This window comes from Simochromis diagramma, unplaced genomic scaffold (genome assembly GCF_900408965.1).
Source record: "Simochromis diagramma unplaced genomic scaffold, fSimDia1.1 OVJJ01000343.1, whole genome shotgun sequence".
NCBI classification, from domain to species: domain Eukaryota; kingdom Metazoa; phylum Chordata; class Actinopteri; order Cichliformes; family Cichlidae; genus Simochromis; species Simochromis diagramma.
Genome location: NW_024386831.1, coordinates 13,500,194 through 13,525,917, shown reverse-complemented (window position 1 = coordinate 13,525,917; position 25,724 = coordinate 13,500,194). Strand labels below are relative to the sequence as shown.

The 25,724-nt window shown below is 38.9% G+C and overlaps 1 protein-coding gene across 10 annotated transcripts in view; it reads right to left on the bottom strand.

Annotated features, from left to right (window-relative positions):
- LOC120731156 overlaps positions 1 to 25,724 on the bottom strand; it is a 102,548-nt gene that overhangs the window by 54,158 nt on the left and 22,666 nt on the right. For 8 of the 10 annotated variants that reach the window (XR_005695305.1, XR_005695307.1, XR_005695303.1 and 5 more), the window contains 2 exons: positions 5,180 to 5,259; positions 3,856 to 5,070 (listed from right to left, as the gene is read on the bottom strand). The gene's annotated coding sequence lies outside the window, so the exon portion shown is untranslated. Of the gene's footprint in view, positions 1 to 3,855; positions 5,071 to 5,179; positions 5,260 to 15,676; positions 15,755 to 25,724 lie in introns of those variants that run through there. The other 2 variants (XR_005695309.1, XM_040028019.1) reach the window with 2 other exon arrangements.

The window sequence follows — 25,724 nt, the reverse complement described above, 5'->3', positions numbered from 1 at the left end:
TAACATATCTCTCTAGTTGCAAGTGGCTATGGTAAAAGGGACGGGGGGACAACCTCTTGAGTGAAGCAATTTAGCTGTCATGACTGCATGGCAGGACCCAGATCTGTTTGGGAAGCTGGCTGATCCCCAGAGTAAGAAGATAATCGTGTCCAGCACAAAGAACCAATAAATCAATCTGGTTTCACAAGAATGTTTCACAAGTCTCTGTTTAGCTGTATTAACAACAACCATCAGTATGTGTCTTTTAAAGCAACGGCAAAGCATGTGACATCCAAAAGTAGCAATTCACATTAAATGAAGTGGCAGCAGCGCCATCTAATCTAACTACTTTGTCAAAATTTGACTGACAATGTCAAATTTATCGTGATTCCACAGAACTGTTGCTGCTGCTGGTTGAAAACGATCAAAGGCAGAGAAGGCAGGACTTTACTTCGACTAACACCATCACAGTTGCGCACACAAAAGACTTGTGCTGTATTCATTACACTTCTAATAAGCAGAGGTATCAGAGTCGACACGTGCTGGGATTGTTTATGACTCACCGGGAGGTACTGTAAAGCTAACAGGGACTGGCAGCACCTGTGCCCCCACGTTCCAGCTGCCAGCGCTGAGCTGCGGGGCCCATGAAAGGCGCATTAGCTGGGGCTGTGACTGGAGCTCGACTAGCTTGGTCATGCTGGGGAAATGTCAGCTGCAAAACCAGCCAGGTCCACTGAGCCCTGAGCCTGGCTCTGGCGCCCAGCATGACTCTGACATGATCATGGACTGTGGTTGTGACACATGTAAGCAATGACTCCACACAGCTATCTGATCAGCATTACGCCGCTGTCAGAAGGCTCTGACTACAAGAGCGTGATGAGAGCTGTGATAGGGCTCCCTCTCTCAAATGGGTCAGAGATAGAGGTGGCCAGTCCGCCTCCCTGAAAGCACTCAGCTTAGTACTATACACTATCTTCACAGCAACAACAGCAAAGGATGCCTTAAAAAAAGACTCCAAATCTAGGAAAGAACACATTTTCATATTGTCATTAATTAAATCTGTATATTTATTTGTCACTTTATGTATTTATTTTTAATGAACACACAAGTAGGGTTTAAAATACATCAGGTGCAAAACAAGCATTGTTTGTCATAAGCCTGCGTGTGCATCAGCAATCAATCATTGCCATCACAACTGCCACAGTCTGCTGTCAGGGCCTATTACTACTGAATTCATTTCCCTCAATTAATTCAAAATCTAACCCCTTGGCAGCCACCAATGTATGTTTTTTATATCCATCCACCCACCTATTTGTCACAATGGAGTCAGTGACAGTACAGTAATGTATTCATTATAAAATGAGGAACAATAGTCCACACATATCATTAATTAACTCTGAATTAGGAAAAAAAATACAGCTACGGTACTTCTGCGGATACCGTAGTGACCACGCCAATAAACATTTAAGCAGCATCCAGAATCAATTTGTTTTCCCTTTCTCATAAGGGGAATGACATCCTTAATCAAAATCGCACATCTGGATTTGAGGGAAGAGTTGCAGCCGCATTAAGGCTAACTCTGTTTGCTGACCCTGCCCATCTTTGATTTGGCTATTTTTACAATAAGCCTATAAAGCCAGCGCTCACACATGCGATCCCATCAGCCAAATATGAAAAGACAAAGAAATGTCATCCGAGTGCCGTACTGTCTGATCATCTGCCTTATCTAGCCTCCCACACACATACACGAACATAAACAACAAAATAAAAAGAACACATAATTAATCAACAGCACAAAGCATAACTATCCTTATCACTGAGGCTACTGTATCATATTAAACAACAGTTTTGTCTTGAGGAAGACAAGGAGACTTTCATGCCTAAAATGTAGTGTTTAAATGAATTAAGTGTGAACATGATTTAACTTCGGGATATCATTTGAAAGTATAATTGCCCATAGGGATTAAAATGAACTCGGTGGGCTGGAGCGTCACCCCACTGAGCTCCCCATGTTGGGAAATGTCCAGTTTTAAAGATTAATTTGCATCTTTGAGGAGAAAGTCTTAATCTCAATCTTAAGGCACGTTAAAAGGAAAAAAAAACGAGAAAGAAAAAAGAACTTGCTCGCAATCAGATGCCACTTGACTAAACCATGCACCATGGAGAATCCACCATTACATGTTTCCTGTGCACGATTCCAATCGCTTTAGTGGCTGTGCAGGGAGCATTTCACTGTGCATATTAATTACACAGGGGCTTTGTCATGTGAGGGTCACAGCAGCCATGCTTGCTAAGCTGGGTCATTTGAACCAGGGGCTGCAGCTTTGTGAGCCTGCTGTGCACATCACGGCCTTAGTCAGAAGGCAAGGGGCTGCAGAGACAGGTTGGTGGTGTGATTACAAGTTCAGTAATAAATACCAATTTCTCACTGGCTCCTGCAGAATTCATGCGTCTAATCGGCTCACAATAGGATTAAAAATATGCCTATTAGACTGTGTTTATTGCAGATTAGAAAGTTAGAAAAGCCTATCATTTTTAAATTTTCTGAAATAAATTAAACACATAGTAATTTCCTACCAGCGAGGGAGCAAGAGTCAGTGAAAACACAGTTTAGAAAACCTGCACCATAGGTTTGGTTTTACACCTGTACCCTCTTCCTTAGCAAATAGATCACTTTCTTGTGTAAACTAATCAGTTTAATTTGTTTCCCCGTATAGTGCCTTTGCCACAAGTGCTGCCTGACATAAGCTCATGTGACATTTGTGAGGAGGGACGTGCAGGAGTCGTTGCTGGTTAGGCATACAGCAATGACTCAGCTTAGCTGATGGGTGGGACATTTTTCACATCTCTCAAAGGTAAAACCCCCTCACACCAAAGAGCTCTAAATAGCTCTTAACAACTCTCGGACCATAAAAAATGAGATTCTCCTCCTTTTTACTTCAAGGGGCATGATTTTTTTTTTTTAAAGCAGAACCTTATGTTTTGCACATTGTTTTGATACATGCGTGTCTCATGCAGGGACCACAGACAATATTTTTTTAATCTACAAACATAGTTCACATTATTTGTAGCACATTAACACAATTATTCTTTAAGCGCATGAGAATGACATATTTGACGAATATTAACACAAACAGTAATAACGATTCTGTTGTGAATCCCTCTCTCTCTGCCTCTCTCGTGGTTAAATTCAATTTTGCAGTCCCTGGGTATTGAAATTTTACCATAAATAACAATAAGTGTGGGCTCACAATATACCGCAAAAAAATTCTATTTTCTGTGATATTTGCATCAGAAGACACACCTGCAGCAACTCTGTGTCCTTGAAATAATTACACTTGTTCTGTTATGGAGGTCATAATTCATTCTCATTGTCCTAAGGTATCCTGTGTGGAAAAAAATGCACAATGCGCTCATGCAAATGTCCAAAAAACATATATTGTGCAATAGGAAGCATGAATTAGGCCCTACTCAGTATGTGAAGTGATATCCAAATCCTGCGATGTGTCCTTTTGAGGCACACCTAACAAGTTTTCCCATTTCTGATTAGCTCAGCAGAAACTGTGATAGTTTACCTTGATAAATTAGAGGAGGCAAGATTTAATGAATGGAACATGGGGGTCACCTTTGTTTCTTGGGGTGATACAATAAGAAAAAAAAACAAACAGATTTTTCTTACTGCCACATGCCTCTCCTTAATAATCAGATTTCTCATCCTCCTCGTAATAGAGGGTGCACAGAATCTCATTACCTTCTCTAGCTGAGGGGAGAGAGGCAACACTTCTTCTTTGACTTCCTCTGTAAACTGGGGAGGGGAAGGGGAGGACAAAGGTGGCGGCAGAGAAAGCACGGGACACATAAAGTTCTGCTTATTTGCACATACATCGACATCCCCTTACAGATATGTAAATGACAAAACCCAAATGCTAAAGTCTGCACCATTAGTTTTCCACTTCATAATCTCCACATGGGGCCGTTAGAGGGATAATGTACCATACAATACATGGTTTACTTTTAATTAATAGGGAAAATGCATTTTGGAATGTATATTAAATCTAGATTAATGTTAAAAAAAAAAACCCACCCAGCTCTTTGCAAACATACAGCTCCTCTCCTTTGTACGAAAAGAGAAAACATTCAGTAGTGCAGTGGATGAGAAAGATGTATTTTTTGCAAAATAAAGGTATAGAATGGTAGTTTTGCAAAGAAAAGTCATGCACTAACTATGAAGTTTTATACACTGGTTACATCGCTCCTGAAAAAACTCACTATAAAATATCACTATTTCAGATTAAATAACTGAAATAGTGATACTGTCAGCAGTTTGGATAAATGAAGTTATTTAACACTAAAAAAAACTACTTAGAAGGTAAAGCTCCCCTTACAGTCACTGGGCTAATATGTTAAAAGGTAATTGATAATGATTACAGTGTTCAAAATCCTAATAGTTTAGTATGTCAGCATGTTATGGCATTTCATGACTGTTGAGACACTTCATGTAAAACCCAAAATGAACCTGGCTGCACTAAATAGTCTGGATACCACTTTATCTTCCTGGGTACCATGCATGTCTTTAAAATAATTCAGAGCAATCTATCCAACAGCTATTGAGACTGTTGGGTCACCTTATTGTAAACTTAAAATATAAAAATATACAAGGAATTACAACCAGCTAAACACAATACTCCAACGGTATCCCCATGCCACAGTACACCCTATTGCAATTTGTTGCCTATATCATGTTTTAAATGAAAGCAATCTAAAAACAGCAATGTCCACAGAGCACTTCCACACTAAACTCCTGCAGAAAAATGTCCAGCAGTGTTACAGGTTTGGTACATCAGCCATTTTTGAGGTTTCAGGAAAAATCTTTTTGATCTCCCTTGATCATTCTTTCATCAGTCTTCCATCTGACAGACCACAGAGCAAGAGCCAAAAGGACAGCTCCACAACCACTCAAAGTGGCAAAGTACAGCATGACCCTCCGCACACTCTGTACTCTCCAAATGCCAGACTTTATTGCCAGGTTGAGTCCTGGTTACACCAATCAGCACTTCATAAGTCTCTTCTTCCTTTGTCATAAATCCATCTCTGCAACATCACAAACGTCCTTGATCAATACGCTGCTTGATTTTTTTTTCTTTTAAAATACAAGCATGCCAGACAGTCTTTACAACCGAATGGATCTTTGTTTATTTACCTGTCAAAAACTGTGATTCATGTTCAGCTACACAAGATGGGAGGTGAAGGGTCATCAAGGCAAATGGAGCACAGCGCCATCTGTTGGAAGAAGAAAAAAAAAGACTTGGAAATTAAAATATTTTTGGATCACTTCATGACATAAAATGATGTGTGCCTGATAATAAATTCCAAATGTAATGTTAATGTTCTTTTCTGTTACAAGTGGCTGACTGCTTGCCGAAAGTCTCTTTTTTTACCCACTCCAGTGTTCTGTATATGGAGAGAAGTGGGGCCTGCTCAAGAAGAGCCTAAGTAGGATTATCAGACATAAAAATAGCAGAAGCCTTTACACAACTTGGCTTGGCACAGCAACCCCAAAAAGCATGCAAACAGGGGCATCACATCAAGTAGAGGAGAAAAATTGAAAAAGTAAACTGTACTTTGTAATAAAGAGCATGCAATGTGTAATATTCTGGTCTTGCATCTGCCTACAGTAGTTGTCGGCCAAACATTTTCTGCCACCCAAAGCACTACTGAGGAGGTGACAAAGCATTTAGCAGCTTATCTACAGTAAGTGACACATTTAGCTTCAGTTTGCATTAAGCATCACAATTAATGCATGTTAATTCTTAATTATGCTAATTTCATTTGAAACGGGCTGTGAGGTTCTAACAGGGTGGCTGGGCGAGAGAGGATCCTTTTGGCAACATGGGGTTGTTGTTTTCTCTGGTAGTGCTCCTAGCACATTCACATGTCCTCTGGTGTTAGGGACCCTTAATGAGGATGGAAGTTCAAAACATGACAAGCTCTCAGCTCATAAAAATAATTGGGCTGTTTTTTATCTGTCAAAAAAAATCAGAAAACAATTGAATATATTTGCATGCACCCCTAAGAGAATGTAAAAAAAACAACACTTTTAAACAGTTTTAAACACTTTTAATCTTGAAGCTTTCAAAACACTTTTAACGGATTAAACATAAACAAACAGCTTTGAGCATGATGTATGAAAAACTACAAGATGCCTCCATTTTGGAAATGTGATGAAATTCGGCACATAAACTAAACATAAATTTTGGTTGGCTGATAGAATATCCTATTAAAAAAAAAAAAAGGTAATTAACTGAGCAGATGATGTTCTCAAGATGCTGAGAGGCTATGATTTCATGTTAATCAAAGAGTAGCTAAATTTTCTCTTTCTGCACAGCTTAATAAAATTTGGAACAATGATAAATTGAATCTCACTGTGATCTTTCTTTGGCCATTTTAGTGCTGAAATTAGCATTTTTTGTATTTCAGTCCTGTCTGTGATCATAGCTTCACGCTGAACCTCATAATTTTGCCAAGGCACACAACAAAGCAATCTGTCTGGTGGGTAATGTACTGTACACATGTGCTGTAATGAGATGCAATTAAATAAAACTAAATTGTGTAGATAACGTATGTATTTAATTTTCCGAGCTTCTTTTTGCTATAAGCAGCTGTGTAAACGTTCTAAAGATCTGCTGTGTGTGTTTTAGAAAAAAGAATGCATCTGTTATAACGCGTTTCTGAAAAGTGTGTCATCTTATAAGTGCAATTCCCCAACCAGAAACCTGCAAAATGTGCACTTTTGATTTTACTGTTCCATAAAATGTCTTTAATTCTCTTTATTCTCCTGTGTTTCAGGTATTCAAGGAAAATGAACAAGACATGGTTCGCACTGTTAAAGACTGTGGCAGTCGGAATATTTCACCTGACATGAGCTGTGCAAGTCGCATGGCACAACCAACCACAACTGGGCCATTAAATATATGTAAATGAAGAGAAACACAAGAGAGCCGGGTATAATAGCACGCACAGGGGAGAAATGGATCCTGGGTAGTGATTAATTTATTTGATGATGCCTCTAGTGAGGAATTTTAGGTCACAAATGAAGTGACAGGATGACAAATTACCATTTTAAGGAATTTACTGGGAATCATTAATGAACAATTGTCAGGTAGTTTACAGCAGCACGGTGGACGGAGTAAATGTAGATCTCTTTCCTTATCTAAGATATAAATTATTGCATTATTTTTAAGCACATCTTTTCCAGCATGTATTGCTTTATGAAATGCAGCAAGGAGTTGTAATTTAACGGCAGATATATTTAGTACGGGAAATAGCTCATTTAAATTGTTGCTTGTTGGGAGGAGGCAAAAAAAGTTTAAAGGAGCTAAAGAAAAGCAGTCATCTGCTTGTTATCTGGATAAACCCTGCTGTGACAGACCATCACAGTTTCTGTTCCGCAATGGCACTCGGAAACATGAAACTTTTGTCCTTTTACAATGTGCACCATGCATCAAACTTGTTTCAAAGTCCCCATGAGTGAACAAAGTAAGTCCAGATTTCCAGTTTGTCAACTTGATCCTAACAGCTTGAAAAATAATTCTGACTGCTCTTCTGCATCAAAAGCTATAATGGTTTATAATGTTGAGCACATTTCTAATTAAGAGAGGGGTTATCCAAAGTGATGTAAAGCCTGCAATATGTCTTATAGGAGGATATATATATTTAGATATATTGCTTCTGGCATATTTTAGGCAATTTGGCTGTATTTACTGACAAGACAAATCAATTCATTAATTAAAATTAAGCTCGTGTGTAAAAGACAGTATCATAGTTTATTTAAGTGTTAAAGGAGACAGATGCTCTTTAAGGAGTCGCTGTCAAGCTTGTCTGTCCTGTTCAGTTGCTGCCTCTAAATGGCTTTTAAAAGCCAGTGGTAAAAGAGAGCTGAGATGACAGGAGGAATCTTCACTGCATGTATTAATTCGACAGATTCCTTGATTCCCCTCCTGGGCCCCTCTGCCTCACCAGCTCGATGGTGCATTACAGTAGGTGTGACAAATATCTGTGGTCTGGAAGTGCTGGCTTTGCGTTGGTTTACAGATGACATGTAAGTAGGATGTCTAAAAACACTCATAATTGCACTTTGCAAATGGAAGCAGTGTCCCAATTTGGGCCATGCCGATGTGTCCCTGACAGAAGATTTCTCTGTGTCTGATATTGTTATATTTGTTATATGTGAGGCATCATATCAGAAGAGCAAATTTCACTTTTGTTGAAGAAATTTATATGGAGTGTTGCCTTGAAATAGCAACTATATAATGACATAAAGACCTCTTGAGAATTGCTGGCTTTATTGTTGGTATGTCAACATATACACTGAAATCTAAACACATGAAAATTGACTGTATTTCTTTTTTTTTTTCCTTGCAAAAGAATACATATATATCTTTAATGTTTCCTCTAGCTTGTGTACTTATTTATCCAAATGACTTAACAAATAGAAGACGTTGTAGAATTAGGCTATTTATTCTTATGCTGCAGCAGTGAATTGGCATTTATGTAATACTTTGCTAGTCTTCTTGACCCGTAGAAGCACTTTACAATGCAAGCAACATTCACCCACGCATCCTTATAGCATATTGTTCTACAGAAACAACAATTTATTTATTACACACACTCAAACATGACAGACACAGAGACATTTTGAGTTTTAGTGTCTTGTTAAAAGTCACTTGTACATGTAAGCTGTAGGAGACACTTTCAGATCGGTGGACAACTTACTCTAATCTATCCCCAGAGCCATAGCTGTCCAGACAGTGTTACATTGTCACTTGTGTATCACAGTTTTAAAAGAAATCCACATATAGGTATGGTATCTGAAAAGAAACCTTGTTGACACAATACAAAATGAGCTAGCCCTCAAATGCGATCTTAGGGGCTCGGTAAAGGGCTCAAAAATAAATGGACAAATCACATAACTGAAAATAAAATGTTAATTTCAGGGTTTCCTCCTTTTTAATGCGCTGCCAGGCCTTTCCTGCAGCAGCTTTCAGTTGCTGTTCATTTGTGGACCTTTCTGTCCACAGTTTTGTCTTCAACAAGTGAAATAGTGAAATGCATGCTCAAATGGGTTAAGATCAGGTGACTGACTTGGCCATTCAAGAAGTTTAATAAACTCTTGGGTTGCTTTGGCTGTATATTTTAGGTCATTGTCCATCTGTATTATGAAATGGTGCCCAATCAATTTGACTGCATTAGCTGGATTTGAACAGAAAGTATGTCTACCTTCAGAATTCATTTGACTGCTTCTGTCCTGTGTCACATCATCAATAAACACTAGTGTCCCAGTGCCACTGTCAGCCATGCACGCTCAAGCCATCACACTGCCTCCACCGTGTTTTAGAGATAATGTGGTATGCTTTGGATAATGAGCTTCTTCCACGCCTTCTCCATGCTTTTTTCTTACCATCACTCTGGTCAAGTTTGATCTTGGTCTCATCCGTCCAAAGAATGATTTTCCAGAACTCTGCTGGCTTTAAATTTTTTATTTTTTTTTTGTTAACCAAAGTTCAATCTAGCCTTTCTATTCTTTAGGCTCGTGAGTGGCTTTAACTTTCCAGTGAACCCTCTGTATTTACTTTCATGGAGTCTTCTCTTTATGGAAGACTTGGATATCGATACGGCTACCTCCTGGAGAGTGTTGTTCACTTGGTTGGTTGTTATGAAGGGGTTTCTCTTCACCATGGAAATGATTCTGCGATCATCCACCACTGTTGTCTTCCGTGGACGTCCGGGTCTTTTTGCGTTGCTGAGTTTTGCGTGCTTTCTTTCTTTCACAGCATGTACCAAACTGTAGATTTTGCCACTCATAATACTGTAGCTATTGCTTGGATGGATTTTTTCTGTTTTTGCAGCTTAGGAATGACATGTTTTACCTGCATGGAGAGCTTCTTTGACCGCATGTTTTCTGTTCACAGCTAAATCTTCCAAATGCAAGCACCAAACCTCAAATCACCTCCAGGCCTTTTATCTGCTTAATAAAATAACAAAGGAATTGCCCACACCTGCCGATGAAATAACTTTTGAGTCAATTTTCCAATTTCTTGTGGTCCCTTTAAAAAGAGAGTAGCACATGTTAAAGAGCTGAAACTCCTAAACCCTTCATCCTATTTGATTGTGGAAACGCTCAAATGAAAGCTAAGCGTCTACACATCATGTCCATGTCCATTATATAACTATAACTGGAATATGTTCCAGTAAACAGGTAAAAAACAAAACGTATGTCAGTGTCCAAATATATATGGATCTAACTGTATATGAGCTGAGATTTCTGAAGAGGTGACCCTTTCTGGAGCAGTAAAAACAACCCAAACCCCCAAAATCTAATGTAGCACCAAAACCTTTTCCCAATCACAAAGTACAGACGAGGTTTACTGATATGTTATGCAACAGCCTGGATCTGTCCTAGTCATTGACGAAGTGAAGCAAATCAAAATTGTAACACATTTTACTGAAAAACATTAGGGCAAAGTCAGGACCTGCTTAGTAGGGATTGAGTAATGCAACATAAAAATGACTCAGACCACATACACACACACACATCAACACAATGGTTATAAAAGAGGAAAATCCAACAGCAACTGCAAATTTTGTCAGTTATTATGAGATAAGAATATATTTAGATTTGTGACAAAGATAAAAATCTTAGCACATTTTCTCAGTAATCAACACAGAAATCCTGCGAGTTTAAAAAACTTTTTCTTGTCACTGTTTCCCAGATGCACTAGTTTGATTTATGTTTCAAGTATAAAGCAGCAGAGCACCATATATCCATTTCTCTGCAGAATGAATTAAATCAAACATCCCAAGGAGTGACTTGGTGTTTCCACGACAGATCTGGGTTATTTTCCTCACATTTTCTCTAGATTAATTACATGAGTGATTACTTTGCTCAAAAAAGCAACACTCTTACTGAACATAAGTCTGGCGGTAACACAACAGCCCATCTAAGCTCACTGGTGCAGACACGGCCTATTTTATCCACTATACAAGTATTTCATTCGAGGGAAACATGGAAATTGGAGGCTGAAATTGAAAAGTCTTCTTCGAGGAGCTGGCTCTACAGAAGACTGAGTCATTTCTCTTGTTCTCTTTCAACAGCCAAAAAATAAAAACTAATGCATCAGTTATTTAATGGAGTGGTTCGTTTGATTAAACAGAAGAAAATAACGTGTATTCCACTTCACACTATTTCATTTCAACGATTGTAGGTTGCAATTTATCATAGATTGCGATAACATAAAGAGATACTGCAGAGAAAGATGGCAGATCCAGTACATACAGGATCCACTGCTTAACTGTACTACTACTCTGAATTTATTTTTTCCATTTATTTTTTCATTTACATTTTTAACCAATAACAAACATGAACAGCCTACCTCTGTCTAACCCCTGACCAAGTGTCTTCGGTGTCACAACTGACTGCATGAGTGACCAGGGTAATGTTCACACTCTGCATTGGATACACATTGCATGTACCATGAAAGTGACTATGAGCTTCTTTCCAGATTGTGCCCAATTTCATGGTGCTATACACTCACAGCATCAGTTCATCACACTGATTTGCCATATATCTACTGTTTTCCTGTATGTCTACAGCATGCCAGCAATAAAATTAAGCATTTTGCAGCTTAACTTATATAGTAAGTCCTATAGGGATGACTTATTTTACAACTTCTATGATTTCCTCAGCACAGAACAAAAAAATTTGATGTTAGGTTTTAATGTTCAGAGCAGTTGGGCATTATTAAGTTGACTTTTAATTACAGTGTTGTGTGGCTATTCATTAGTTTTTTCCATTCCACAAATACACAGACTGTAGCCTATGTGTTTTGGGGAGTGTAATATACTTACTGATGATGTGTTTTTATATATTTCTTTCTATTTGTTATTTGACATGCAAGACAGCAGATGGAAATTATCCAGCAGCTAAATCTGGTACAATGCATCTTTTCTCTTAGGAAAGTACTGTTTTTTTTTCTAGTTTGTTTGTACATGGTCCCTGACAAATAAAGTGGCAATGAAAATAAAATGAATAACTGTCAGGTTAAAATAAACAATCAAATGAAAAGGCAGCAAGAGATCCAGGAAAGAACAGATAAAACTACCAAAAACATCCACAGAGAAAAACCAAAAAGTAAGAATGAGTATCAGGAAGAAACGAAAGGAAGACAAAGGACCGACACTAGAGGATGGCACTGGAAAAGAAAGAAATGGGCAACACAGAAAATCAGAAATGGTGACTAAAAAAAAGCAGAAGCAAAACCAGCGGAGATATGATTTCAGGTGATTATCAGAATAAAACAGGAAGTTACTAATACAGAGACACAGCCTGCTTTCTAAAACCATGTGTTCATCCTCCCTTACACACTCTATCTGCAAGTTCATGTGGAAGGTCGGCCATATTAAGTGCCGTTTCAAACCCACCACACTTAAGTGGGAGTGGGTTATAAAGCCCTCCAACACTGTGTCTGCATTTTCTGCCAGCTTATAAATGCTGCTCCTTGAAGATGCAGTGTGTACTAGAGCAGGGCGATATGACCAAAAATATTTATCACAATATACAGCAGCTGTTTTTTAAGTCATATAAAAATTTAACAGTGCAAATGCAAATTCCTTGCTGACAGTTTAACCAAAAGGCATTTCCAGTGGAAATTGGCCGACATATCCTCAGCATAACCTCGTATAATATCCACAAAACTTAAGAGGTTATACACACACAATACGTTAATGTTGAAGCACAGTAGGTATCACTCCTCGAGGCTCCTGCCTACGATAGCCGTAATGCTCCGACAATCCATCAAGCAGTGCAGGTTCGTAGCTTAGCAAAGTTGTACTAAAACATTTGACAGATTTTCGAGCGCCATGTACCACATAAAATCATTTTGAGGTCAGTAAACACAACCAGAATTCATACATAAGGCCCATTGGATTATAAGGGGCACTGTCGATTTTCAGAAAAATCAAAGGATTGATTTTAAGTGTGCCGTATTTTCCAAAAAACACGGTAATAACGACGGCCCGCTAGCATGCTCTACCAAAAACAGTGCTTTGTTGTGTATCTGACGGACGAAAGCTAAACCAGTTCCACACCACTGAAGTTGCAGTATTTTTACAAACCAGTTCTGGTTCATCTGTTTCATTCAACGATCCGCTTTTGCCCTTCTCATTCTCCGTCGCCGCCATGCTTTTTTCCGCCATGTGCGTATGAAAACAAAGGTACTGCGCATGCGCGTTTTACCCATATTCTATCGCGATATTTCATTTTCTTATCGTTGCCCAACATTATACCGGTATGATATGGCCCAGCCCTACTGTGTACCAAAGTGGAACCCAAGATAAAGGATTGCTTCAGAGAAGAATAAAATAAATTGCTAATGTTAAAATGTGAAACAAAAGAAAATACTGTCATATTGACATGGTTCAAAAGAGACAGACGGACAAAGAAAAATACTTTGTTTTCAAAATATGATAACATGACTTGCATCATTACAATGAAACTTTGAAAAAAATCAAATGAAATGAAATTATAAATGACCTGTAATATCCTCAGAAAACATTTTAGGTGTTCTATAAGAGTTAATTTATTTCAATATAGTCTTATTTATCTAAATTTTAATTTAAAGCACATTGTGCCTGCTTTGGGAAAGGGATTTATAAAGTTCATAATTTTCTTAATAATATATAATTTTTTTTATTAGAAATGAGGACAGGAGAAAAGAATAAAGATATTTGGGGGTTTTGTAATCTTTTTCCTTATCTATGTAAACACATGAATGCAATTGAAACGGAATAGACATATTTTTAGCAAGTGATGGACAGGATAGACCAGACACATCAATCTGACAGCAGTATAAATCACCACAGATGCTGATTGAAAGCTTCAAGCTCTATCAGAGAAAGGGCTTCCAAAATTCCTTCTGTACCCTTCAAATAAGAAACTGTTGACAACCACTGTTGTGTAGGGTAAGGTTTGGATCTGGGCCATAGCTTAGCAGAGAGTGACAGACAGGGATGTAAAGAAAACATGGGAAAAGAGAAAACACTCAAAAAAAAAAAAGGAAAAAAAAAAAAGGACACAACAGTACGTAAATTGTACAGAAAATGGGTCAAATGCAACAACTCTAAAGTTAAATAGGTAAAGATTAAAAGTAAAAAATATGTGTTTTAAAGCAATCCTGGGATGCCAGTGCAAACCTGAGAACCGTGTAAGTGAGATCATTCCCTCGCTGATGCCATTTTTCCTCCCTTTCTTCCTTTCACCCTCTTGGCCTTTGTGGTGAGAATAATAAGCTGGATGCAACTCGTGTGTGGTTGTGGTTTGATTAACCTCTGTTCCAAGCTGTTGCTCCACACAGTATCATTACCTATTGACCTGCAGGTGCTCAGGGCTAGGGCCAGTGCAAAGGTCTGGAGGTGTGGGACTAGCGGTGGTAACAGGCCCCGGCCTAATTGTCTGTTCTTTGTAAGCTGAAGTTATTGGCAGCTGCCACTGTCTCTACCAGTCCATTCTAGATATGGCAAAACGAACCAGAGCTTGCTAATTGCAATGGCCTTTTCATCATCTCAAATCAAGCACTTTCACACAAGCCAGGAGAGGCAGCATCCTCTCAGACCTTTAGTGAGGTACTGTAAGTACAGCACTGAGCTCAGAGCTGGACAGGCACATTACCACCACCACCACTCTCAGGATGTTATGCACTCTCCCTGAGTAGCTGTGGGTATTTAGCACACAGCCCCACTGACCTCCTCTCTCTCTTTCCTTACCTGAATCCTATAACCCGATTTTTACCAGTCATTTACGAGGGTGGTTGGCAGGAGAAAGGATAGCAGGCTGGATGTGGGTGTAAGTGGGGGTGCGATGGCAGGGTGGTTGGAAAGTTCAGTGGTGCTGGATTGTGAAAGAGGGCAACTGGTCCTCCTGACAAGAGATCAATACTGTCCTCCGAGTGGTTGGAGTCAAGCTGCTGGGTCTGACAGGGGGCCGTGTGGCGTAATTGGATCAGGGGGCGCAGCAAGTCGCCTGCCCACCCCCCTTCAGTACTGTCACAGCTGTCACATGTCATCCCCCTGCACTGCTGTCACCCCAGGAGGCTAGTGGTTCTCTCCCTCTCCCCCTCCCCTTCGCACCCATGCAAATGTCCACTTAGCAGATGAATGCAGCCAATATTAGGCGCATTTTTCATGCTTTTATGCAAAAGTAAAATCTATGTCATTTGAGAATTTCATGGAAATAAAGTCACCATTTATTCAGAGCTGAAAGAGTGAAACCGCCTGTAAAAAGTGAAAATGGTTTGGTTCAGCTTATTAAAAACGGAAAGAAAATAAGGCTTTGGAAAAACAAACAATGAGGGAGTTGAGGATTAGAAGAAATAAGAAAGAAAAGGGAAAGACGAAACTTTATAGACAACATAATGAAAAATCTCTCTCTGCTATATTACCTCATATAACTCACCAGTAACACTTAATCCAAAACTATTGATTGACTGATGTGTAAGCTCTCAGAAAGTCTGTAAAATGAACCATGCATTGCGAGGTGTAGCTTGTTTTCCAATAAATATTGTAGCACTATTTCCAATGATCTATGGCCTTTCCAATCAAAAGAAGATGTGCAGTATCTTAATTAAGTTAATTTTAAATAAGTTACCTGATCACTTTAATCTGTCATTTTTCAGAAAAGCACCTGGGAGATGACGATCGATTTCAATGGGCAAGACCTGTGTGCTGTAAGAAGACAATAAAAGAGATCACGATTGTGTTCAGTCTAGATTACCGCTGAAGTCAGTGTCTCTTTCAATTCCTAAAGGGAAACTGAGAATCTTTGGTTCACCGTGACTAAAACGCTTCCAAAATCTCTGTTTTATAGCGCCAGTAATTGTTCCCATTTCATCAAAAACAGCCTGAGCGCATTTGGAATAATCACAAATCATCTGACAGACGCGGATATTTCTGAGTGCAGACATCACAGAGCTGGGTGGATTAAAGACTAGTTAAACATTAAACAGGAATCCATATGTAAATTTACAGCACCAATTAGGAGACACTGTCTGTGATGTTATCCTCCAAGAGACTCTCTGCCCTCAATTTTCACACACTTAATCAAATTAAAAGCTTAGGAGCGGCGTGATTATCGGATTATCATTGATACATGTACAATTCCTTTTAGTTTGGGTAAATGAAGGGTGGATTCTGGTACAATCTATACAATGGTTGTTTGCTTTGTAAGGAAAAAAAAACCTAAGAATTGCTTACTTTTGTAACAGAGCAAATATCAATGTGTATTATATTTCCTAGATACAAAACGTTTACACAGTGGTTTGATTCTCTTAACAGGGAATTTGAATGTACAAAACAGTTATGTCTCTTGTTTGATCTTGAAGCTTGAACAGACACAAGCAAACTCTTAAAAAACACAGATGAAGCTGAATCACGGTTTCACTGATCTGTGACACAAAGGCCTCCTTGTGGGACCGCACGTTCACCTTGGCAGGCTCAACGCTTCAGCGGCCACACGGATGTGGTTAACAAATGGGGAGAAAGCTGACCAACTTCAGGGCGGTTGCAGGCCTGTGCTAAGTGATCTGTATTCCCAGTGAATCTGCTGTTCCTTAACCCTGTGAAATTAAGACAACTTCCTGAAACTAGCCCTGCCGACCTCCAACATAATGCAAAATTCAAAAAGCAGCATGCATCAATGTCCTTGAGTAAAGTAAAAGGGGGGAAAAAAAACAACAAGACCAGAATACAGCAGGGATTTTTATTCAACTAAGCATTTTTGGAAAATCTTTAAGACCATCTACATTATACATAATATACAGCACCCCCCCTCTCCAACCCACCACCCATCTCACCATGCCACAATATGCCATGTGAGATGGTTGTTTAATTTTTTTCCCTTCTGTCTCTCATTTTTGGAGGCTTTTCTCCACAGCAGGAATTCCATGAGGCTATACCCAAATTTTGTCAAGGTGTTTTGTAGACATAATTCACCAGATACCACCTGCTGTAAGACAGTTAACAGTATAAAGAACAAGGCTCTTAGAGTATCGAAGGAAAGTAAAGATTGGCAGGTGAAAGTGAGGCTTACAGGCTGACCTACACACAAGACCTCTTCATCCGTGACTCATAATCACTACTCTGGGGGAGTCACATGGTCTGCTAAAAGGCAGCCAAAGCCATTATGGGGGTGCTTAAAACTCCACTTAAAGATCACTTTATAGCCTATTACTTTAACTGTGGTTAGGTATTTACATGACACCTCCAGCAGCTTTTTGGTTTGGTAATATCTGTGCTTGTGGGTAGAGCATCTTATGTGACTGTCTGCTGTGACAAAAGTAGTCAACATTCAATCCCTATATAAAGGCCTTAATCTCTGTTTGTCTACTGAGGATCCCAATGGGAGTGTATTAAAGAAAAAGACAAAAAATATACATTAATGGATGCACAGAGCAAAAATCACACCTTACGACATTATCACGAAGCCTGAGATGCCCAATTTCTTAGTTTCTTGCAGGAAATATGTATGGTGGCTTCACATGCTGCTGCAGTTACACTGTGTATTACATGACCGAGGTCTGGTCCCCCAGCAGGATAAGCTCGGATCAGTGGAGACAGCCCCTACCCTGGGGTCAGCGGCGACCGCAGGACCGTGCCGCTTTGACGTGACGTTGAGCTGGGGCAATGGTGTGTAAATAAAGGGAGAGAATTGTGAATCTTGTCATGGCTGCAGTGAGCGCAGCAGAACAAGCAAAGATGGTTGCCCCCAAACCTGACTGCGAGGTTTGCGGCTCTGTGTGGAGGTGGCCGGGTGGATGAGTGGCTGGGGAGGAGACTGACTGCCATCACTACATCTCACAGCCTTCCCCTGCCCTGACAGCTCAGTGACAATTCAAACAGCTGCTCACTGCTGACATATGACTCAATCACGTACACAAATGAATGGCCATATGAAAACAATTCAGGCTATCGGAGGGGCCATGGCAGGTATTCTGCTGTTAACAATTCAAGCTTTTCCTGAGCTACTTAATCATATCTGAGAAAGTATGACTCTGTATGCAGTAGTTGACTCTGGTCATTTACAACTTCCAAAACCCCCTTTCATTTCCCCCTGCCTCTTTAAATGCATGGTATATAATCACGCTAAATAAAAGGCCATTATCAGACATTTTATGACAATTAGGCTACAGATGGTTCAAAGTAATTATTGTACTTCAATATTTCTATATCCTGCTCTGTGTGAACTCCATGCATTGTGCAAATGTCTCCTCAACAAAAGGATTACAATCAATTAAACATTTATGAAAATGGCATCGCATCCTGTACACCGAGCTATTCCCCTGACATTTTGCACCTATTATACTTTCAGTCATTTGATGATGGTCCTGACTTATACTTGGACATTTTGATAAACACTGCTGACAGTGACTAGACTGAGACAAGGTAACTGAGTATGAGTCTCTTTGAGACATCGGCTGGAAGCTCACGCAAACCGATTTGAAAGTTATTAAGACTGTTGAGAAATGTCTTTAACAAACAAATCAGAGCAAAACACAGTGATTACAACCATTACCTATATTGAAGGCACTGTACATGATTGAACCTTTTAAAAGGCCAAAAAAGCTGCTAAGGATTTTTTTTTTTCCCTTTTCTCTTTTAAATCGAAGTGTGTAAATAACATGAATGGAAGTAAAGAGAAGTCTCTGAGAGAGATTATTTAAATTCATTTTGCTGACTTCATTTACACCAAACTCTTGATGTAGGTGCTTTTAACCTACAGCAGAAAAGATACAAACACAGTAAACAAGAGATGTGACTATGTGTAGGGAGTGTGTATGGGTTGAACTTGCAGACACCTTTATGACTAAAAAGATTCATATCCTTTATTTATCATTCATATCTGTGTTTATGCATAATACCATTTCACATTATATGACTCGGTTTAATCAACAGGATTTACATGAAGCAGACTCCTTTACTGACAGAGCTCGTCTAATATGAGTGAGGCCATGGGGAGATGTTGTCAGTGTTTGCCATTGGGTTTGCTCATGGCTGAGACGGTGATGAATATCTCACCTCTGTATAGGCGGCTGATTTTAATTCATAGTGAAAAAAACTCCCCCAAAAAACTCACTTGTCACTCAAAGATTTGAAATGTCTTAAGATATTTTTTAAATGGCTGACTCAACGTGCTATTTTTGTAAAACTTCAGAATTTTGAATTACATGCAAATTATAATTAGCTTATAACCTTATAATTTCTGACTTCTTAATATGCTCTTCCAATATACAGTATTCATTCTACATAGTCTGTATGTCATGATATTTTATTGCAAGAATAAAGCTTGACGTTGTGCTTGCTTTCATGCATTTGTACAAAAAGCTCTACAGTTCATGCTGCTATTCTGAGGAAGAGTTTGAATAAACAGCATGGTTCATTCCATTATAATTCTTTATTCACCTGGCATATCATGGAAATTTCAACAGTCATAGCAGATTAACCTTGTGTGTGCTTCCTATGGGCCCCCTCTTTGATACATTTACATGCATCCTGCTCATAACCCCCGTTTAGCAAATTATTGCTTTTCCATCTTTTTCTCACTGACTTGACCTTCCTCTTGCAAAATAATCACAACTCTTATGCTGGAATATTTAGTCATAGTGATTATATAAATAATGAATGCATTAAGGTTGGAGTATTATCTTTGTATCTAAATGCAAGTGGCACTGAGGCACTAAATAAGACTTATTTTAATACATTCACTAAATGTTGCTGCTGTAGTATCAAAACATAGTTTGAATCACAGGAAGGCTCAAAATTTTAAATCAAAATAATTTTTCAAAATAAATGGAAGATCATATGTCAATGAGACAGTAGCTCATCCACCTCACGATCAATCACAACTCCCAGGTCATTGTAATGTGTAAGTACAGAAAGAAATATACGATTTCTTGTTGTTGGTTGGCTGTATAATAAAAACTAAAGACAATAAAAGTCAAAGAGAATGAAAAATATGACCTTAATCACAATTTAAGTGAAAAGCCATCAGCTGGTCAAGTTGAATAAGGAACTTACATCAATTTAACTGACCAGTAAGAGTAGTTACGCACATGAATTGTAGACAGATAGATGGATGACAGATGACTGATTGTGGCATCATCGGTCTTTTGGCCAAAACTGTCAAACACACTACTGTGTAACTACATCAGTGTAATATTGTAAATTCAGTTGATGCTGTGGTGGACACGCAACTCTTTTGATATTCATCCCGAGTTGATTCAGATTTGCATTTTCAAAGTGAAGAAAATGTTATTTTCACATAATTTTACCAGTTTTTGTACTTATATATAAAACACACAGTTTACCGAGGATAGATACAGCGATGATTTGTGTCATTAATTCTATAAGCCTCAAACATTACAGATGCCATTTGTTTCACTGTTCTTTTTAATAATCGTTAGTTAGATTGACTTCTTTTAGAAGGAAGCTCATAAAACAATATCCAATTTGGAATTGGAAGCCTCAGATCACAGCAATATATTTCTATTTTATCTGAAGCAAATGTTTACCAAAATACAGTGTCAAAACAGCAAGTTTGAATCACACACACAAAAAAATAAGCTGTCCAAAAAAGTGGCATCACCACATTTCTTAGCTGCAACTTCCTCAAGACGTCACTGGTTGCATGGCAACTTTTGCACCTAATTTAAATAGGTTTGAAACAAATTAAAAAAAAAAAAAAAAATCAGGTGTTGATAAGCAGCCTAGATTTAGTTACATTTGGACAGAATGAGGTTATTAAATTCCCTTGTTCTGCCTTTTAGTCTAGAAAGCAGGTAAGTGTTTATTTCAAAATGTTTCAGCAATATTATACATCTTTGAAATTACAAAACAGGCCATGCTGCATTTATGATTGGTCCACATGTGGTTCACTTACAAAGGTAGCATGTTTAAAATGCAACTAGTCAGTGACATCAGTTCAGCCATTTCTGCGGGCGCTACTAAAAAAAAAACCCACAATGTTGTCTTTGGTGCATCCCTGGCAATCACAAGTGGTACCTCTTCCCATGACATGTTTTGTCCTCTGAGCAAAGTTGCTGACATTGTTGAGGGATGAGTGGATACACAACAGAGCGCTGCTTGAGATATGCTTCGCACTACACTGTATTCACACTACTTTAAACAAATTAGTAATGGTATCCCCAGGTGTATTGCAGAATATACAACTGTGTGATTAGAATATCCATATGCACTGTGGGACCCAAGGTATGTAGAGGGAGATATGAACCTTCCATACAAATATGAAAATCAACAGTGTCCCCCTATTCCATATATAATCAGTGAGCCCACTGCAGGAAGAGATATCAGGCTAGCTTTCCATTTGGTGATAGTGACATGCGGCGGCATTAAGAAATCACCCTGAATGTGCCGGAGTAGATAACTGAACATGTTGGGTGTCTACTGGAGATATATTTACACAAAACAGGGAGCAGACAGGGTAGATCTAATTGACTAGGTAGCAGTTTGCCAAGGTTGGTGTGGCAGGTCTCAGAGTCGAGTGGATGAGGGGCTTACAGAGAGGCCGTCAGAGAGCAAAAGATTAGTGCTGACGTCTCTGCCACATCAATTACAACCTGCTGCTTGGCTGGGGAGAAATCCCCACGACTGCCTCTTCAAGGCCACCAAGCACAAACTGGGTGTGTCAGAGGTCGTCCAGGGGAGGAAGCAAAGGGCCTCGGCCGTCCCAGTGGGAGTCACTCCTGTGAGCTGGTAGTTCAGAGTCCCCTGTGGAGGGAGGTGCCACAGAGAGTTTCACAGCAAACACCAGACCTGCCACTCAGTGAAGCCACAAGGTCCGACACAGTTGGGGTAGTGGAAAGAATGGAGACTACTGTATAGCTTAGGCTATTTTTCCTACTGTCTATGTTTTTGCATAAATGTATAATAATAATCTCATATCATATACATTAAACGGCTTCTTCATTACAAGTCATTATGCCTAATTTAGCAGTTATCAAAACACCAAACCCACATGCAGAGCAGGGATGAGAATCTGTATCTAGATAATGAAATTTAACTCGTTCAGTAAGAGTAATACTATTAAGTCTTCCATGCAGATTATTCTATGAAAACTGAAAGAAATGTTTTAAAGATTTTGTTTATTTAAACACACTTATTGAGAATAAGCTCTCTATCAGTGTTAAAAGTAAAATTCTGGGGGAATTGTTATTGTACTTCGTTGTTAAATCCAAATGACTTCTACTGTAATTCCAAACACTGCTCAGCAGACAAGAACACAATGCCTGGGTGCACTGGCCACCAGGCCAGAACGGCATGATGCCATCACACAGTGTTAGGTCTCCTAATCTGCTTGTCTGTTGTTGTTGGACCAGTCAGAACCCCCACCCCAGTTCATCCAGATCTGCATCCTTGTCAGCAGGGGGCTGACATCAGGCATTAGCCCGTGGGGCCTCTGATAGTACCAACACCTTCGCTTTTGGCTTGAACCCCTACCACGAACTCCACCACCAGGCAAAGAAGAACTATGACTACAATGTCCAAAGCACTCAGACTGCTAAATTATTTTTCTTGATATGAGTGTTGCTTCAGCAGCTATGTTATACTTCCACTGTTCACAATTTTACATCTTCAGGCTTTTGTGCCATTATTGGTTATATCAACATTATATCTACTTTATTCTCTATTGTCAACTTCCAGTCCCATCGTATATACAAATGATGTCATTCAACCTGTCATGCATTGTGTGGCAAGGACAGAGGCAGAACAGCATGATGAAGATCTAAGAAGATCAATCCTTTAGTTGACTAAACAAGTAGAAAATGGTACTTCAGAGACTCAGAGAATGGCATCATAATCCCATTAACTTTAATTAGATTTATGTGATGCTCACCTTTCTTCTGTGACAACAAATTAATGATAAGCCAAAGAGAATTAAAACAGTGGTAAGTGAAACCCTTTTCTTCCCCCTAAGGCTCTCTACTGGGTCCCAGCCTCACCTAAAAGCTCATGAGAATTTAGATCAAACCCCTCCTGTGTAGAGCTGAGTGAGACCGGCCATAAATTGCTAATAGACTAAATGAAACGAGGTAGGAGGCTCCTGCTCAGCAGCAATTACCCCTTAGATGTAGTCATTCATATCCCTGCATGTCTGGTTTCATCAGGGCAGCACCGGCACTTTGTCAGGCTGTCTTTGTTGCACAGCATCGGGTTGGTTAGAGGACCGACCATAGAACCGATATGCAGGGGAGCATTTGAAACAACAAAGTGCCGTTTGACTGGCTGGCCGTTCACAAGAATGGCACCTCTTCCTGCCTTTCATGTAGCATGGGTTTGTATAATCAATTATTAATCAAAGTTGCGTTTTGAAACTGAAACTCAAAGACACGTCTGCCACACTTAAGTAACTCCCTGTGTTTTTTATTTGCTTGGTTGCCTTTTCACTGCTTTATTTACGATGCTCTCGCGGTGTTTTAGATGAGTTACTATGAAGGCAAAGTGTGTCTTCATGGGGTAGTGAGTTTATTTTGGGGGGCGCGATTTATAACATGGATTTATAACGATTTATAACAACAGGATTATTATGCCATATGATGACCGTGAGCTACAGTGAGTTAAGTGTCTATTCAATCATATGTTTTATACTGTGCAGAAAATACGTTATGTTTGAGTGGCTATTTGTCCACATATATAGTATTTACCTCACCAAAATGAGACTCATTAGGTCAGTTAGCTCCTTTTTAGTATATGAAAGCATGACATGTATTAAGAAAATACACATAATGACAATTTTGGTGCTATACATACATATACAATATATACATACATCTATAAATAATATATATAAATCTTTTTAATTAAACTGAGTTTAAATTTCTACTTTTACACTGAAGACAAAACAGAGTTAAACCAGATAAGGACTACAAGAAAAAGTAAAGCCGAGAAACAACAACAAGCTTGCCGACTGAATCAATAACAGAGTATTGATGAAGATCTGCCACATCAGAGTGTGTGCTTTAAGATTTTGGTCTTTTTGGCCTTACAAAGATTTTAACAGAATTATTAGATCTTTGTAAAGAGGCACAACAAATATATCTTGTTCAGGATGGAAAATTGTGACTCATGATTCATTAATTTAGTTTTTCTTCAGCAACAGAGGATAAATCAAGCTCCTATAAACCTCTACAGTTGTTTTAGCGTTCATTTTTCAATGGAAGATAACTGAACAAACACCTATGAATAAATATTGTGCCACTTGCAACTCAATTCAACCACTTGATAAAAAATTCATCCATTGTTTGGGAAACTCGAAACTCTTCTGTCCACCTTTTCTTGTTAGACAAATTGAAGTGTGCACTGAGGGAGGGAGACCAGCAGTAAACACAGAGAATCTATTTAGCCATCCCATTCCAGGGCTGAGAGGAGCGCTGGGTCCTTCAAAGGCAGAGGCAACAATGTGAGTGACATCAGGTCATCCTGCCTCCTCACAGTCACCTGGCTGATAGAATTGTTCTGGGGGGAGATAGGAGGGACGTATGAAGCACAGCTTTTTTTGTCATTGCCATATCTTATGATTGATGGCTCCATGGCCGCAGTGAATCTGCCCTTTTTAAATAATTTATGTGGCCCATCGCTATGGACAAGTAGCTTATAACCGGGTTGTTATTTTTCCATTGACTGGAGAGATCAATACTTTAAAGACATGACATAGCCACTAATGAACTACTTAAATGGATCTCTGGAGTGCAAAACAATTTACTCAAAGCAAAGAGTGAAAACACTTTTATTGCTCTCAACTGTAAAGTTCTACTTTAATGGGTAAAGTGTAAACAAGAAGAAAAGTGATGTCCAGCATTGGAGTCAATTCTACTTGAAGTGAAATTGCAATCCAAATAAAAAAAAAAAGCTCTATTTTTGAATTCTTAAATGCTGGAAATCACTTTGGTAATGTGCATTTGCATTAAATCTAGCCTGGTGGAGTGTCCTGAAAGTGACACTTCTAAACCCCAAATAAGCAGAGCAATTCCCTAAAACAGCCCAGTAGAGTTGCACGTTGTAAATCAAAAGGCCGCTGTTCATTCTCCCTCTAACAAAGTGACAAATTAGGCAAACAATAGTGTTTGAATTCTTATTAAAGTTGATTAATTCATATCATTAGCTGATCGCACAACAGCTCATAAAATATACTAAATTAATTTCTTTACTGTGATTAATACATGAAACACTTGAATTAACATCAATAAATCAATTTGTGAATCAATTACATTATCATGTTTAAATACAGAGCTAATAGTGTACATTAACTAGAAGTGTAGAAGTGATCATATATCATTTGGCATTGTAAAGAGGAAGAGCAGAGGAGCATCCTTAAATGATCAACGATTAAAGAGATCCAACTCTTAACCTTAATAGGTCCCCGTACAACCGCACGATGATGTTACTGCGAGTTATCTACAAGGAGAATCTGATGTAAGCCAAGCTTCCTTTAATCTTAAATTAATTCAGTACAAGATTAGTGTTGCTGATGCATATAAGTGATGTAAACTCTGACAGCAAACCCTCTGCAAATGCACTATTTTAACAATACTGATACTAAAACTGAGGCTGGGGTCATCTCAAACAATTATTCTATTTGATACATAGTTTTCCTGCTTCAAGCTAAGCCTTTTTTCCCCCCCGTT